General features: G+C 39.2%; 1 long non-coding RNA gene across 1 annotated transcript; it reads right to left on the bottom strand.

Annotated features, from left to right (window-relative positions):
- Positions 1 to 2,486: 2,486 nt before the first annotated feature.
- Positions 2,487 to 4,769, bottom strand: LOC125587854. Its single transcript, XR_007324246.1, has 2 exons — positions 4,692 to 4,769; positions 2,487 to 4,613 (listed from the first exon to the last, which is right to left on the bottom strand). It is a non-coding gene; the product is annotated as an uncharacterized LOC125587854 (long non-coding RNA).
- Between the last annotated feature and the right edge of the window lie 11,693 nt (positions 4,770 to 16,462).

Below are 16,462 nucleotides of genomic sequence, written 5' to 3'. Positions count from 1 at the left end.
TATATCCTATTGTGACAAGAACGGTATTAATCGACATCTAACTGCTCCCTACTCTCCCCAACAGAATGGAGTCGTCGAACGACGAAACCGTACGTTATTGGAGATGACACGAAGTCTCTTGAAGCACATGGGCGTACCAAACATCCTGTGGGGTGAAGCTGTTCGTCATGCTACTTACCTAATTAATCGAATCGCAACAAGATCCTTGATCGGAAGAACGCCTTATGAAGCATTACGAAGTAAGAAGCCAAATCTTGAGCATCTCAAGGTCTTTGGGTGTGTCTGCTTTGCAAGAACAGAGGAGGCAGGTAGGAAGAAACTCGACGACCGATCAAGAGTCTTGGTGCACTTAGGAACCGAACCGGGCACAAAAGCATATCGCTTACTGGATCCTACAAGCAAAAGGATCGTAGTAAGCCGGGACGTCCACTTTGATGAAGAACGTAGGTGGAACTGGGAAGTGTCTGAGTCTAAGGGAGCTGAGAGTTTTGAAGTAGAGCTGTGGCCATTAAAGGATGATCACAATCTTCCTGATGATACGACGATGGACGAGAACACACATAGCGAAGAAGAAAGTGATAAAGAAGAGCACGAAGAAGAAGAAGAACAGCTTCAGTCAGAACCAAGACGATCGTCGAGGATAAGTACCAAACCATCCTATCTAGACGATTACGTCTTAGTGGCAGAAGCAGAGTGTGAAAGGTTGCTGATGGTAACTAACAATGAACCATACGACTACAACGAAGCTAAGGAGTTAAAGGTATGGGTTGATGCCTGCTTAGACGAGATTGCGTCCATAGAGAAGAATAATACTTGGACTCTTGTTGAGCTACCAAGAGGGTTCAAACCTATTGGACTGAAGTGGGTTTTTAAGGTTAAAAGAAACGCAGACGGGAGTATCAGTAAGTACAAAGCTCGGTTAGTGGCGAAAGGATATGTTCAGCAACATGGCATTGATTATGACGAGGTCTTTGCACCAGTAGCTAGGATCGAGACAGTCAGATTAATCATCGGAATTGCAGCATCATATGGTTGGGAGATACATCATCTCGATGTTAAAACAGCGTTCTTACACGGTGATCTCAAGGAGGAGGTATAGGTTTCCCAACCTGAGGGTTTTGAGGTAAAAGGGAAAGAAAACAAAGTCTACAGATTGAGGAAAGCTCTTTATGGTTTAAAACAAGCTCCTAGAGCTTGGAATATTAAACTTAATCGGATTCTACAAGAGCTTGGCTTTACACGGTGCTCTAAAGAACCTTCGCTTTACAGAAAGGAGGAGAAGAAAGATCTTCTCATTGTATGTGTTTATGTCGACGATCTACTTGTAACAAGCTCCTCTCTACAACTTACAATCGACTTCAAAAAAGAGATGGGAAACAAGTTTGATATGAGTGACTTAGGTAAACTAACCTATTACCTAGGCATCGAGGTACGACAGTATGATGGAGGCATCGTTCTATCTCAGGATAGATATGCAAGAAAGATTCTTGAGGAAACAGGTATGAAAGCGTGCAACCTTACTCATATTCCCATGGAAGTAAACGTAAGACTGTCGAAGTCTCCACTTGAAAGAAGCATTGATGAAAGGGAATATCGACGCAACATTGGATGTTTGCGCTATTTGTTGCATACAAGACCTGACCTGTCCTTTCCTGTTGGAGTGCTTAGTAGGTTTATGCAAGATCCCAAGGAATCTCACGGCGCAGCCTTGAAACAGATTCTGAGGTATCTACGCGGAACAACCACCCTCGGTCTACGTTTCACTCGAGCAACAAGATTGGTCTTGACTGGTTTTAGTGATAGTTCACATAGTGTGGACGTTGATGATGCTAAATCAACAACCGGTCACGTTTTCTATCTCGGCAATAGCCCTATGACTTGGTGTTCTCAAAAACAAGAGATAGTCGCACTATCCTCTTGTGAAGCTGAGTTTATGGCAGCAACGGAGGCTGCAAAACAGGCGATTTGGCTTCAGGAACTTTTGAGTGAAGTTGTCGGAGAAACAACTAAGAAAGTCATCATAAGAGTTGATAACAAATCTGCAATAGCACTCACAAAGAATCCTGTGTTTCATGGGCGTATTAAACACATTCATAGAAGATTTCACTTCATACGTGAGTGTGTGGAGAATGAACAAGTTGAAGTTGAGCATGTACCGGGAAATGAACAACGAGCCGACATACTTACAAAGTCACTTGGCCGTTTGAAGTTTAAAGAGACGAGGCGACTAATTGGAGTACTTGAAGTGTGTGAAAGTGAGTTCAAGCGAGTTCAAGCTCAAGGAGAAGAATGTTGAGATAAGCTTGACGATAGCTTGAGAGTCAAGTAACCTATTCCTAGTTAGTTTATGATCTTAGAGATAAGGATCATAATATATTGTTTGTGTTACAATTAGGAATAGGAAAATATAATGTCTCTATATAAAGCAATGTCGAGTATGACATATGCTACGAATTCTGTGATTGAAAGTTTTAGTTTTTGAGTTATTTTTCTAAAGCAATAAAGAAAAGCGTTCTTTATATTCTGATTCCGAGTTCTATAAAATATTCGTTGACGGCTTCGTCAGAAACTTATTCATCAGGGAAGCTTCAGACCTTATTAAGGTTTTGGCCGCCAATTCTTATCCCTTCTCCGAGATCGAGATTGCGATTGCTTTGCTGAGGGCTCGCTGTTTGAATTTTTTTTAGAAGATAAAGTATATCTTCTTCTTTTGTCTTATTAGTCAAAGTTGGTCTTTGACTGATATTTATGACCGACTGATGTTATATTTTAATATTTCTCTATCATATTTCTCTATCACTATAAATATGTACGTATCCTCTTGTTTATTAATTGAACATCTGAAGTGAAAAAGCTACTCTCTCTCTCTTACAAAATTTCCTCTTTCTCGTTGTTTCCTTTTAGAAACACAAAAACCCAAAACACAATAAACTCATATTACATCCCTCTCTCTCCATCGCTGTCCACTCTACTTTTAATATAAGCCACATATTTTCAACTGATTTACAACAAGTTATCAGCACGAGGCTCTGACCAACTGAAGTTTATCAATCCGAAAGTTCTTAAACCAGCCGAGGTAATGTTTAAATTTATGTATTTCAATACACTTAATTTATTTAAATTTTATCATTGTTTCGGAGTGAGAGGCTGGACCTTCTCCGTTCGGGATGAGAGGCGCTGTCTTTCCCGACTGATCGTTATGGTAGGCTATGCCTTCACGATCAGAAAAATACGTGGTAGGCTTTGCTTCCGTGAATAAAAAGGTCAAAAATGGTAGACTAAGTCTCCTCGGACCTTAAAAAAAAAGTTAAAATGGTAGACCATGTCTCTTCGGACATTAAAAAATGATCAATATGGTAGTCTATGACCATTACAAGAAAACAAAAGATTTACGAGGGCGTGTTTCCTCGTGAATTCGTCGTAAAAGCAAATTTACGAGGAATTACCGAGAAAACCCGTTTCGTCGTTAAACGTTTGTCGTAAAGCATATTTCCTCGCTAATTCGTCGTAACATAGCGAGGAAATAATTTCGTCGTAAAAACAAAGAAAAGCACTTCGTCGTAAAGACCACATAAAGATTCCACGTAAGGACGTCGCTAAACTTCCTCGTAAATACCTCGAAACGCGTTCCTCGTAAAACCCACGTAAATAACTCGAAAGTAAATACTCGTAAAGTAAACGTAAATACCTTGATAGGTTTTCTCGTAAAGACCATGTGAACTTTCCACGTCATTTCCTTGTAAACTTTTCCTCGTAAAAACTTCGTTAAGCTTCCACGTACAGAAGTCGCAAAATTAGCTACGAATTTACTTCGTTTCGTTATTTTACAGAAATATAAAAAAATTATAATTAAAAAAATAATTTAGATTATTTAAATTATTAATAAAATTAAAATTCTAAAAAAATCAAAACCAAAATATTTTATATATAAATAAGTTTTGAATTCATAATACAAGAACCGAAATTAAAAAGAACTAAGAGTCGTTCATCGCCCGGTAGAATTCATCACTCCTCGCCGTTACATCCGACTCGGCATGTGTGTCGGATGTTGACTCGTCTGGAATAGGATTTCGTTGTCGCATGGTCCTCAACAAGGTCTCCCATTCCGGATTTGTGGCCGCTACAACATCCAACAAGCCCTCGAGTCCACTCATACGAGATCGCGTCGAGCTCAACTCATGACGCAGCACATCGGACTCCCTACGCAGCTGAGAGACTTCATCATCCCGTCGCTGACCATAAGACGATGTCGCTCTCGGAACATCGTTGACGGAGCCAATCCCCAACGTCCGTCTCTTTTTTTTGGGACAACCTTAAAAATAAAAAATAAATTTTGTTAGTAAAAATTTAAAGTTAAATTAAATGAATAATAAAAAAAATTAAAATTTTAGAAAATTTACCTCCTCGTAAATCTTATCCACTTCAGGTGTGGATAAGGTGATGGGTAATCCATCGGTGGACTACTGGGTCAGCTGGATCTGGCGTTCTTCAACCTGAGCAGCCAAATCGTTGTAGATTTGCTCGGACTTGCAATCTATAAATCGGCCCGCCTTGTTCTTGTGGGTCCTCTCGTAAAGTTCCATAAGAGACGGGAGAACTCCCGTCTCTTTGGCCTAAAAAACATTTAAGAAAGTTGTTAGAATATATATAAAAATATATTAAAAATTTAATTTAATTAAATATTTAATTACCATTTCCAAACGGACACCGGCGTGGGGTTTTTGGCCCGTAGTGTGAAGTATCAGCCCGTTCCCGTGCTCATCGACTGTGTTACGGGAGTTAGAGCAAGACTGAGCGACTCTAATGGAATCAGGAAGACGCCTATATCGGATGAGGCCATCCCAGACATCCGTGGTGAGCTCAGCGGGTTTGCCACGCTCATACCCCTTCACGATCCAGTCACCCTTCCAGTTGGAGACCGTGTCCAACAAGCGAACTTTCGCCTTCGCGATAAACTTCTTCCTTACCCTCTCAGTGATCCCCAAGGCCCAATTATATTTTTGCTCTTGGAAAAAATAATTTATAATTAGTTTTTCAGAAAGAAATATATATATAAATCATGAACAAATTAAAAGATATATAATTAATTAATAGAAACTTACAGCATAAATTTTGAACCACATCTTTCTGACGTAGTGAGACGTCTTACTCCAGTTCGGATGTGCCATGGAGAAGTAATTTTTCATCGTGTCGGTTACGTCCGATGCAAGACATCCGTCAATCCCAAACCTGGAAAATACAAATTTAAAATATCAATTATTTTTTAAAGTTATAAAAGAATTTAAAACGAATAAAAAAAATAATGAAACATACCACAAAGTTCCGTCCGGTCGGTCGGGGTCGATGACTGGTAAACCTTCTCTGCCTGGCAGACGGAGAATGTCCTCTACAGTGTACTGCGAGTAAGGAGCACTCGGAGGCACCATCAAATCGGGATGACTCTCGGCGGGCATCAGAGGTGCCATCGGAGGAGGGACAGGAGGAGGAGGAGCCATCGGGGGAGGCACATGAGGAACCGATGGTGCACTAGAAGAAGGAGACCCAAAGACTCTCTGAGTGTACTGAGTCTCGGGGACAGTCTCCTGACCCGGAGAACCGGGAGCTGAAGAAGACGACGGGTCTAAACGACTACCCGGCTCACCGAACATCTCTCTATAATGGGTAGTAAGTCTACCTTTTCGAACCTGAGAAAAAAAATTAATTTTTTTTAAATTTTTGTCAACAGTATATTTCCCAACATTATCCACCTAATCAACACTAAATAACATAAGATCCGTAAACCTATCTAAATTCCCTATACTAACCACCTAATCTATCCTAAACTAACTAAATTAGAGAGGAATTAGAGAGGCTTACCATTGCAACGAAACAGGGAGGAAATGGAGAGGAAGTGGAGAGGAAGTAGAGAGGAAAGAAAGAGTGAGCGCTCTGGGGTATATATAAGATTACGTACCGTCGCAAATTCTTCGTAAGTTTACGACGAATTACAGAGGCCCGTGTTTTTTTTACGACGAAACAGCGACAGATTACAAAGGCCCTCGTTTTATTGTACGAGGAAGTTACAAGGAATTACAAAGGCCCGTGTTTTTAGATACGAGGAAGTTACGACGATTTAGCTTACGTGGAATTACCTAGGAAAGCTTCCCTATAAATATACCCGTAACTCTCCTTCTCAACCCACACACAAACTCCCAAATCACACCCTATCTATCTCACATCATACTCCCAAATCAATTCCTATTCAAATTATAAATATTTGAGAAAAAAAGGAAGAGAAGAAGATATTGGAATTTATGTGGGCGAGACTTAAGTATTATAATTGCTGGAAGTCTTACCACATGTAAATCTGGTATCTCTGTTCTTTTTTGTTTTTTTTTCTAGTTTTCACACTACGAGGTGTTTACGACGATTTATGTTACGAGGTGTTTACGACAATTCCGTCCTACGTAGAATTAAAGAGTGCCGCGTTCTTCTTTTACTTTACGGGGTGTTTACGACGATTCTCTCCTACGTGGAATTAACAGGTTTCGCTTCTTTATTTTTTTAATTTCATCGTTATTTCCACGTTAGCCAACGAGTCCTTTACGACGATTCTGTCTACGTGGAATTAACAGGTTTCGCTTTCTTTATTTTTTTAATTTCGTTGTTATTTGCACGTTAGCAACGAGTCCTTTACGACGATTCTGTCTACGTGGAATAAACGAGGACTGCATCGTAAGTTTGACGTCAACTTACGAGGAATTAACGAGTATTACGTTTAAATCCCTAAAATCCGAAACCCCAAACCCTATATTCCTTATTTTCTACTTCATATATTCCAAACTCTATCTTTATTTCCATTCCAAACCACAATTTCTTATCTTCTACTTCATATATTCCAAACCACAATTCCCACTTTTACTTATTCATAAAACAAACTCCCACATTTTCTTATTAACAAAACAAACTCCCACAATATTACCTTATTCATAAAACAAACTCTCACATTACCCTATTCATAAAACAAACTACACAAAATCAAATACATCAATCGGATACATCGACATTCTCGTCATCACTAGAAATATCATCATTTTCATTAAACTCGTCTTCAAAAGCTTCGTCTGTGGCATCATCGGAAAGATCTTCATACTCGTGATTATGCGGATCAATGAGAAGGATGTCATCAATTTCTTGTTCAGGTTCCTCGACTTCATTTATCTGTTCTTCTTGCAATGGTGGTTCTTCTCCACTGATGATTCATCCTCGAGCTGTAACTTTGATCACTGTTAACCAATTTATACCTGAATCTCTCATCCGAGGGTATGGAAGGAAGCTAACTTGGTCTGCTTGTGAAGCCAAGATGAAAAGCTCGAATTTGTTGTACCGTCGTACACCGTTGACATCAACTACAACGAATTTGTTAGACCGAACACCTCTGTTGACGACGGGGTCGAACCATTTACATTTGAAGAGGACACATTTCAGCTTCAGTATTCCTGAAAATTCGACTTCAATAATCTCCGTCAAGATCCCGTAGAAATCTGTTTCCCGTTTCACACATATTCCATAGTTACTGGTCGCCCGCTGTCTACCATACTCATATGTGTGAAAAGTATAGCCTCGCGTGAAATACATCTGTGATGTGGTGACCTTTACAAGTGGAGATTGAATTAGTTCGTGTAACCACTTAGGATAATCTGCATCGTCGTCATAATCAACCTGCAAAAGTAAAGAGAATGTTGAAATACCGATCATGTATGAAAAAAGAGTTTGAGTTAATACCTGATTTCGCAACCACTTAATGAAGTGTTGATCTTTCCTTTTGTCTACGTCACTTGTGGATATACCAGGAAATGTTTCTTCGACTTGAGAAACAAATAGGCTGTAAAATCAGATTTTATAGGAATGAATCTCTCCCAATTAATATAACTTATTATACTTAATTAGATGTGTTTTCAAGTGTCCATATATATGTTACCTTTCAAAATAACGCATCAATGGATCCTCGCAATTGAGTAGAATATAAGTGTGTGCACTATGAGCGTCTTGTTCACTCGACCACCAAACCTCTTTAGACTTCCCACCGAGTCGCCCAATCTGGCTAAAGATGTCTGGAACACCAGCAACTGCATATGTTGGCGCAACACCACCATCATCATATCTTCTTGGAGCTCTTCTCCGGGTACGTTCTTTTGACGCAAAGTAGTACAATGTGAAGTGAGAAACTTCTTCCGTCAAACTTCCAGCAATTATAGAACCTTCAACTTTGGCGAGGTTCTTTGCTTTTCCCTTCAAATATTTCATGGCTCGCTCATACTGATACATTCATCCGTAATGTACAGGTCTACGAAGTAATGCCTCATATGGAAGGTGGACAGCTAGATGCTCCATGACGTCAAAAAAACCGGGAGGAAATATCTTCTCCAGGTTGCACAATAAGATGAGAATGTTCTCCTGAAGCTGTTCCACAACTTCTTCTTTAAGAGTGCGTGTGCTCAGATCCCTGAAAAATGCTCTAATGCCTTTTGTATTCCAAAAACAATTAAACACATTGTTAGTCATATATTATTTTGTAAATTAGACCGTTATAAAATTATTGTGATATAATACACTGCGTACCTGCAAGTGCTTCATGTACGTTTGTTGGAAGTAGCTCCGCAAATGCAAAGGGCAGTAGTCGTTGCATAAAGACATGACAATCATGACTCTTCATCCCGGAGAACTTTTGACCCTTTTCAACACATCTAGAGAGATTCAAAACATACCCATCGGGGAACTTCACTTCTGATGCCACCCAGTTGAACAACACCGACTTTTTTCTGAAGATAATCTGAATATCGGAACGGGAACTTGTTCATTGCTTTTAATATGTAACTCGCTTCTTGAGCAAATATCCGGCAAGTCCAACCTCGATTTTATGTTGTCTTTTGTCTTCCCTGGGACATTCAATATTGTATTCATGATGTTCTCAAAGAAATTCTTCTCTATATGCATCACATCGAGGTTGTGGCGTAGAAGAAGATCCTTCCAATATGGCAACTCCCAAAATATACTCTTTTTGTGCCAGTTGTGATGAACACCGTAAGAATCAAGCATACTACGAGGGACATGCCAATTACCACCCCAACTAACTGTTTCGTTAGCTCCATAGTAGTCGATTTGCGCTTCAATTTGTTCTCCAGTTAGATATGGAGGAGGAGTGTCTCTTACAACCCTTTTGTGCCTAAACAAATTCTAGTTTCTTCGGTAAGGATGGCCAATGGGAAGAAACCGACGGTGACAATCAAACCAACTTGTCTTCCTACCATTCTTCAGTTGAAACGCATCTGTCGTTCCATTACAATATGGACAAGCTAATCTCCCATTCGTAGTCCATCCAGACAACATCCCATAGGCAGGAAAATCACTTATGGTCCACAAAAGCATCGCTCGCATCGTAAAATTCGTCTTCGTTGAACAGTCATACGTCCTCACCCCTGTTGACCACAAATCATTCAACTCTTTTATCAGTGGTTGTAAGAAAACATCCAGGGACCTTTTTCGATGGTTCGGACAAGGTATTAATATGGTCAAGAATAGCAACTCCCGTTGCATGCACATCTCCGGTGGCTGATTGTATGGTGTAAGAAAGACTGGCCACAATGAATATTGTCTCCCTGACATTCCAAACGGACTAAATCCATCTATGCATAGTCCGAGATACACATTGCGGCTATTGCTAGCGAAATCCGGATATACTTTGTTGAAATGTTTCCAGGCTCTTGCATCTGATGGATGAGTCATCTCACCATCCGTCTGAGTATGCTCGGCATGCCATCTCATCTTCTCAGCAGTCTGCTCTGATTGATACAATCTTTTCAATCTGTCTGTAATTGGTAGGTACTACATCCTTTGGTACGGTACCCTATTACGTCCCCGTCCTTGCGGCTTGAATCGTGGCTTCTTGCAGAATCGACATTCTTCTAGCTTCTCATCATCTCCCCAATAGATCATGCAGTTGTCGATGCAAACATCTATCATCTCCGAAGGCAATCCAAGACTATAAACTAGTTTCTGAATCTCATAATAAGAATCAGCAGACACATTTTCTTCCGGCAAATACTCTTTAAACAAGTCCGCCCATTCGTTCATGCAACTTTCAGGTAGATTGTGATCAGTTGTAATATTCATCATTCTAGCAGCCAACGACAATTTAGAGAGACCTTCTCTACAACCACTGTAAAGTGGTTGATTCGTCGCGTTTAACATTTCGTAAAACTTTTTTGCATCTATATTAGGTTCTTCATCTTCATCATGAGCTACGAATGCATCAGCTACCATATCACGAACCCTATCATAATCTACCATCTCCTCCTGATGGTAACTATGTTCATTATGCAAATGATAATCAATCGGTTCTTCCTGAAAATTGCTATTACTACTACTAGCTTCATTCTGATCATAATTAAAACCTTCTCCATGTTGAAACCATATATAGTAATTTGGCATGAAACCTCTATTTATTAAATACTTCGAAACATTTTCACGGTTTGCCAGTTTCGAATTGTTGCATTTCCGACAAGGACAGAACATCTTACCACTTTCTTGGGCGAGCGCTGTTGAATCTGCTTGATGCATAAATGTCTCCAGCCCCGCAAGGTATTCTTTCGTCACTCTCCCGTTAGCATCTCTGTGCATATACATCCACTTCCGCAACTCGTAAATAGTTCCGGAGCCAGCCATTTTTTTTCTTTTACGTTTTTTGTTGTTGGTGTGCTTAAAATGATGTTCAAACCTCCATATTTATCGGAAAATTCGAATCTGGTAGTTGTAATTTTCCTATGAATTTACGATGAAAATTAATTAGGTGCCAAAAAAAACGTGTAACACCTACAAAGTTGGTGGATTCAAAATTTCCTTGCTAAAACCACGTAAATCATTTTCTTGTAAATAACACGCGAAGTTTACGTCTACTTTACGAGGAACGTACGTGAAAACTAATATCATCGTTATTTCCTCGTAAATGACACGTTACGTTACATCGACTTTACGACGAACGGTTTTTGTCGTTAGTTTACGAGGAAATAACGATGATACTATTTTTCACGTAAGTTCCTCGTAAAGTTGACGTAAATTTACGAGATTTGTTTTTCCTCGTTAATTTTCCTCGTTAAGCTTGAGTTTTCTTGTAGTGGACTCCTCGGATCATGTGGTAGGCTGAGCCTCCCGATTTTATTTATGCTATTTAAATTCCTGCAATTTAAATTCCTGCAATTTAAATTTCTGCAATTTAAGTTTATGCTTTTATTTTATGCCTTTAATTTTTGCATTTAAATTCCCGTCTTTATTATATTTATATATTATTCTATGAATACAGTTATCATGTCGAATTTGACAGAGCTCGAAATTAATGCCCTGGATATTACGGGAAATAATTATATGACCTGGGCAGTGGATGCAAAGATGCACCTGAGAGGCAACGGGCTTTTGGAAACCATCGAAAGTTCAAAAACGGTGTCGGATGAGAAAAAGGCAAAAGCCATGATATTTTTACGACACCACATCCATGATGGTTTAAAGGATGAATATATTGCGAAAGAGGATCCTTGTGACCTCTGGAAATCTTTAAAAGAGAGGTTCGATCACCAGAAATATGTGATCTTACCGAAAACTAAACACGAGTAGATCCATCTCCGGTTCCATGATTACAAAAGTGTTAGTGAGTTTAATTCTGCGATGTTCGGAATTACTTCGAGGATGATGTTATGTGGAGAGAAAATAAGTGATTATGATATGATCGAGAAAACTCTCTCCACGTTCCATCATGAAAATGTAATCTTGCAGCAACAGTACTTGGTGAATGGATATACCCGTTACTCGGAGTTGATGCAAGTGCTCCTTGTAGCGGAGCAGAATAATCAACTCGTGACTTTAAACCATCAAGCTTGTCCTATTGGATCTGCTCCATTCCCTGAAGCGAATGTTGCATCATCCAGTTATGATAATAGAAGAGGACGAGGTCGTGGACGTGGTGGAAACCGTTATCATGGTCGCGGAAAAAAGATTCCGTCCCTATGATGAAAGAAATAATAAAGACTTCCACGAAAATGAAAGGAATGAAAAGGACCAGGATGATAAAAGGCAAACAGGAAAGGTTTGCTACAGATGCGGCATGAAAGGTCATTGGGTACATAGTTGTCGTACACCAAAACATTTAGCCGATCTGTATAGAGAATCCCAAAAGGGAAAAGAGAAAGGAAGAGGTGAAACTAACTTCATCTCTGATGAACCTGGGCCATCCTTTCATGGTTTAAACGATGATACTCATCTCGACGTATAAGATTTTCTGGTTGAACCAGAGAGTATCGATGAGTGATAGAATCGATGTGATATAAGTAGACTGTATTATATTATATATATCTTTTGTTGTAAGATATATGTTATGTTTGTTATGTTTAATGTTTAATAATTTATGTTTTATGAATATTTTAAATTCAGAAAGAATGCCAAACTTTGAGACTACGGATGGAGATTTGTGTTTGGCAGATAGTGCGTCAACGCACACGATAATCAAAGATAAGAAATATTTCTCCAGTCTCAAAATAAGAGATTACGCTGGAAGCGTAAGTCCATTATCTGGTAATGCAAAGATTATTATGGGCTCAAGAAGAGCGAAATTTTCAATGCCAGGGGGAACGATATTTGAAATAAGTTATTCCCCCAAGGCTCATAGAAACTTGTTAAGTTTTAAAGATATCCGAAGAAATGGATATCATATTGAGACTATGAGTAAAGATGGCATTGAATTTCTTTGCATTAAGTCCGAGAGGAAACATATACTTGAAGAGTTAAGAATGTTATTCTCTGGACTATATTGTACGAAAATAACCATGACTGAGTCCTATGTTGTGGTAAACATGAAGTTTACTGATACATTTAAAATATGGCTTGAAAGGCTAGGACATCCTGGTTCAGTCATGATGAGAAAGATAGTGCAAAATTCGAATGGTCATCCGTTGAAAAACGGAATTTTTTTGCAAACGGGCGAGTTTACATGTAATGCATGTTCTCAAGGAAAACTTATATCTCGGCCATCACCAGCAAAGGTAGGCAATGAATCACCAATGTTTTTGGAAAGAATACATGGTGATATATGTGGACCGATCCACCCACCGTGCGGGCCGTTTAAGTATTTCATGGTATTGATGGATGCATCTAGTAGATGGTCAAGTGTGTCTCTTTTGACGACACAAAATACGGCTTTCGCAAAATTCATTGCCTAGATAATAAAGCTGAGAACGCAGTTCTCAAAGTATGCCATTAAGAAAGTACGGCTTGATAATGCTTGTGAGTTTACATCGCAAGCCTTTGATGATTATTGTATGTCAATGGAGATTGATGTGGAACATCCAGTTCCCCATGTGCATACACAAAATGGCATGGCCGAGTCATTGATAAAACAGTTGCAGTTGATTGCAAGACCGTTAGTCTTGAGAACAAAGTTCCCAATTTCTGTATGGGTTCATGCTATATTGCATGCGGCTGCACTGGTTCGGCTAAGACCGAGTGCATATCATAAGTACTCCCCTTTACAATTGGCATCTGGGCAAGAGCCAGATGTATCCCATCTCCGTGTCTTTGGGTGTGCGGTCTATGTTCCGATAGCACCGCCACAAAGAACAAAAATGGGCCCACAAAAGAGATTGGGAATATATGTGGGTTATACGTCACCAAGTATAATAAGATATCTTGAACCAGTAACTGGTGATATGTTTACGGCACGATTTGCCGATTGTCATTTTAATGAGGATGAATTTCCAGCGTTAGGGGGATGAATTGGTAAAATTCCTCAAGAGATTACATGGTGTACACCGTCATTGTTACACCTTGATCCCCCTACAAATCAAAGAAAACTGGAAGTTCAGAAAATTGTGCATTTGCATAATTTGGCAAACCAGTTACCAGATGCGTTCACAGATACAAGAAGGGTGACGAAGTCATTTATACCTGCTGAAAATGTTCCATCAAGAGTTGATGTTCCTAAAGAACAAACTGATGGTAACAGAATGAATGAACCTCGGGTTCAGTTAAAGAGGGGGAGACCAGCGGGTTCTAAAGATAAAAATCCCCGAAAGAAAAAGAAATTGGTTGAACAAAATAGTAAGGTTCGAGAAGAACCTGATATTGAAAGATGTCTGAAAGAAGACATAAATGGAAATGTTTTAGAAGAACCTGATAGTGAAAAATGTCTGAAAGAAGGCATAGATAAAGATGATCCAGATGACGAGAAGGGAACAGAAAAGTATGAGATTTCCATCAGTTACGCCCGAGATGAAAAGATATGGATCAGAAATCAGATAAAAGATGTTGATGGAATGTTCTCCTTTTCTGTGTCCAGAGAGATCGATCATGAAAATGATGATCCCGATCCAAGTTCCATTTTAGAATGTCAAAAAAGACATGATTGGAAGGAGTGAAAGAAGGCCATTCAAATTGAATTACTCTCCCTGAATAAAAGAAATGTCTTTGCCCTATTGTCATAACGCTTGAGAATATAAATCCTGTTGGGTTTAAGTGGGTATTCGTGAGAAAAGTAAATGAGAAGAATGAAGTAACACGATATAAAGCCCGATTAGTTGTCCAAGGTTTTTCTCAGAGACCGGTAATTGATTTTGAGGAAACGTATTCCCCGGTAATGGATGCAATTACGTTTAGATTTTTGATGAGCCTAACGGCGTCTAAAAATCTTGAAATGCATCTCATGGACGTTGTGACTGCATGTTTGTATGGATCGTTGGATAACGATATATATATGAAGCTCCCTGAGGGATTGAAAATGCCTGAAGCATTGAAAGAAAAATCCAGGGAGATTTGTTCGGTCAAGTTACAGCGATCACTATACGGATTAAAGCAATCCGGACACATGTGGTACAATCGCTTAAGTGAATATCTTTTGAGTAAAGGATATGTGAATAATGCGATATGTCCATGCGTTTTTATAAAGAAATCGTCATCTAGCTTTGTGATGATTGCTGTATACGTAGATGACCTGAACATAATTGGAACTCAAAAGGAAGTTGATGATGCTCAAACTCATATGAAAGAGGAGTTCGAAATGAAAGATCTTGGCAAGACAAAATTTTGTCTTGGGCTATAGATTAAGCATCTCTGAGAGGGAATATTTGTGCATCAATCAAACTATACGAAAAGGTTATTGAAACGGTTTCGTATGAACAAAGTGACTCCTTTGAGTACTCCAATGATTGGTAGATCTCTCAATGTTGAGAGTGATCCTTTTAGGCCCTGCAAAGATAGCGAGAAGATATTAGGTCCAGAAGTACCTTATATGAGTGCTATCGGTGGGCTGTTATATCTTGCAAATTGTACCTGATATATGGTGTTTTATACATCTTGTATACATGCTTTTAAATTGGTTTTCAAGTCTTTATCGAGTCTTTCTAGTCCTTTTGGAGTCATTACAGGTCTGGAGTTGCATTGGATGGGAGATGGACCAGCTGAAACAAAAGAGGCAGAAAACAATGCAATTTGGTGGTTTTCACGCAGAACAATCAGATAGCAGAGCAACCCGAGTAACTGTTCCGAGTGAGTGTTCCAGCGGCAGAGATTTTTAAGGAAACTACAAACATTACGAGATTTGCCCTAATTATCCATATTTTCTCTCCCAGCCGCCTGTGGCTTTGATATATCATATTTTCTGTTTCTCTTTATCATTCTACGCTATTCTAGACAGAAGAAAACCATTTGGAGACTTTTGTGCTTTTGGATTGTAAAGGGAGAAGGCTCCATCTCTCTCACCATAGAGAAGATTATCCTGAACCCTCTTTCTATCTCTTTTATTATGCAGTTTCATTCAGGATCTATGTCTTTGATTGCTTGCATCATGATTGAGTAGTGATCTAGCTCGCCTAGGGTTTTTAGGGTGTTGAAGTATGAGCTAAACATAGATAAGCTATTCTTGATTATTCTTCATCCATACTATTCTTAAGGCTTCCATTAATCTGATCACTTGATGTTAGATCCTAAGTTTATCGCCTAGCTAACCGCTTAGGAGATAGCTTGACATGTATTGAATGAGCTTAGTATCCCTAATCAGCGAAAGTAGATATTAGGGTAGTAAGTGAACTGATCGGACCTGATCTCTAAGGCTTGCAGTCGTTTCTCATCTCAACGACAGTTAGATGATGGGATCGACCAGCAAAGAGATCACCACCACGACAGTGGGGTGTTCCAGCTGAGTGATCCGAGTTCTAGAAAGCACTGCATCGCGCTTGAATAATTGTTTGGCTCTCGCTCAACACCCAATGAAATACCCTAGGCTAGCTTCCTGTTAAATTTAATCAAATTCTAGTTTACTTATTTTCCGCGTCACCAATTGAATTTAAAACCATTTTCTTCTTAGCTTGATATTGAAATTTATAAGAGTAAAGTGTAGACTGGTCCTCTGGATTGAATCTAAAGTACTATAATCACAACTGTTAAC

Source organism: Brassica napus, chromosome C5 (genome assembly GCF_020379485.1).
Source record: "Brassica napus cultivar Da-Ae chromosome C5, Da-Ae, whole genome shotgun sequence".
Taxonomy (NCBI): domain Eukaryota; kingdom Viridiplantae; phylum Streptophyta; class Magnoliopsida; order Brassicales; family Brassicaceae; genus Brassica; species Brassica napus.
Note: the sequence above shows the minus strand (reverse complement) of the source record. Positions and strands in the feature narration are given on the sequence as shown.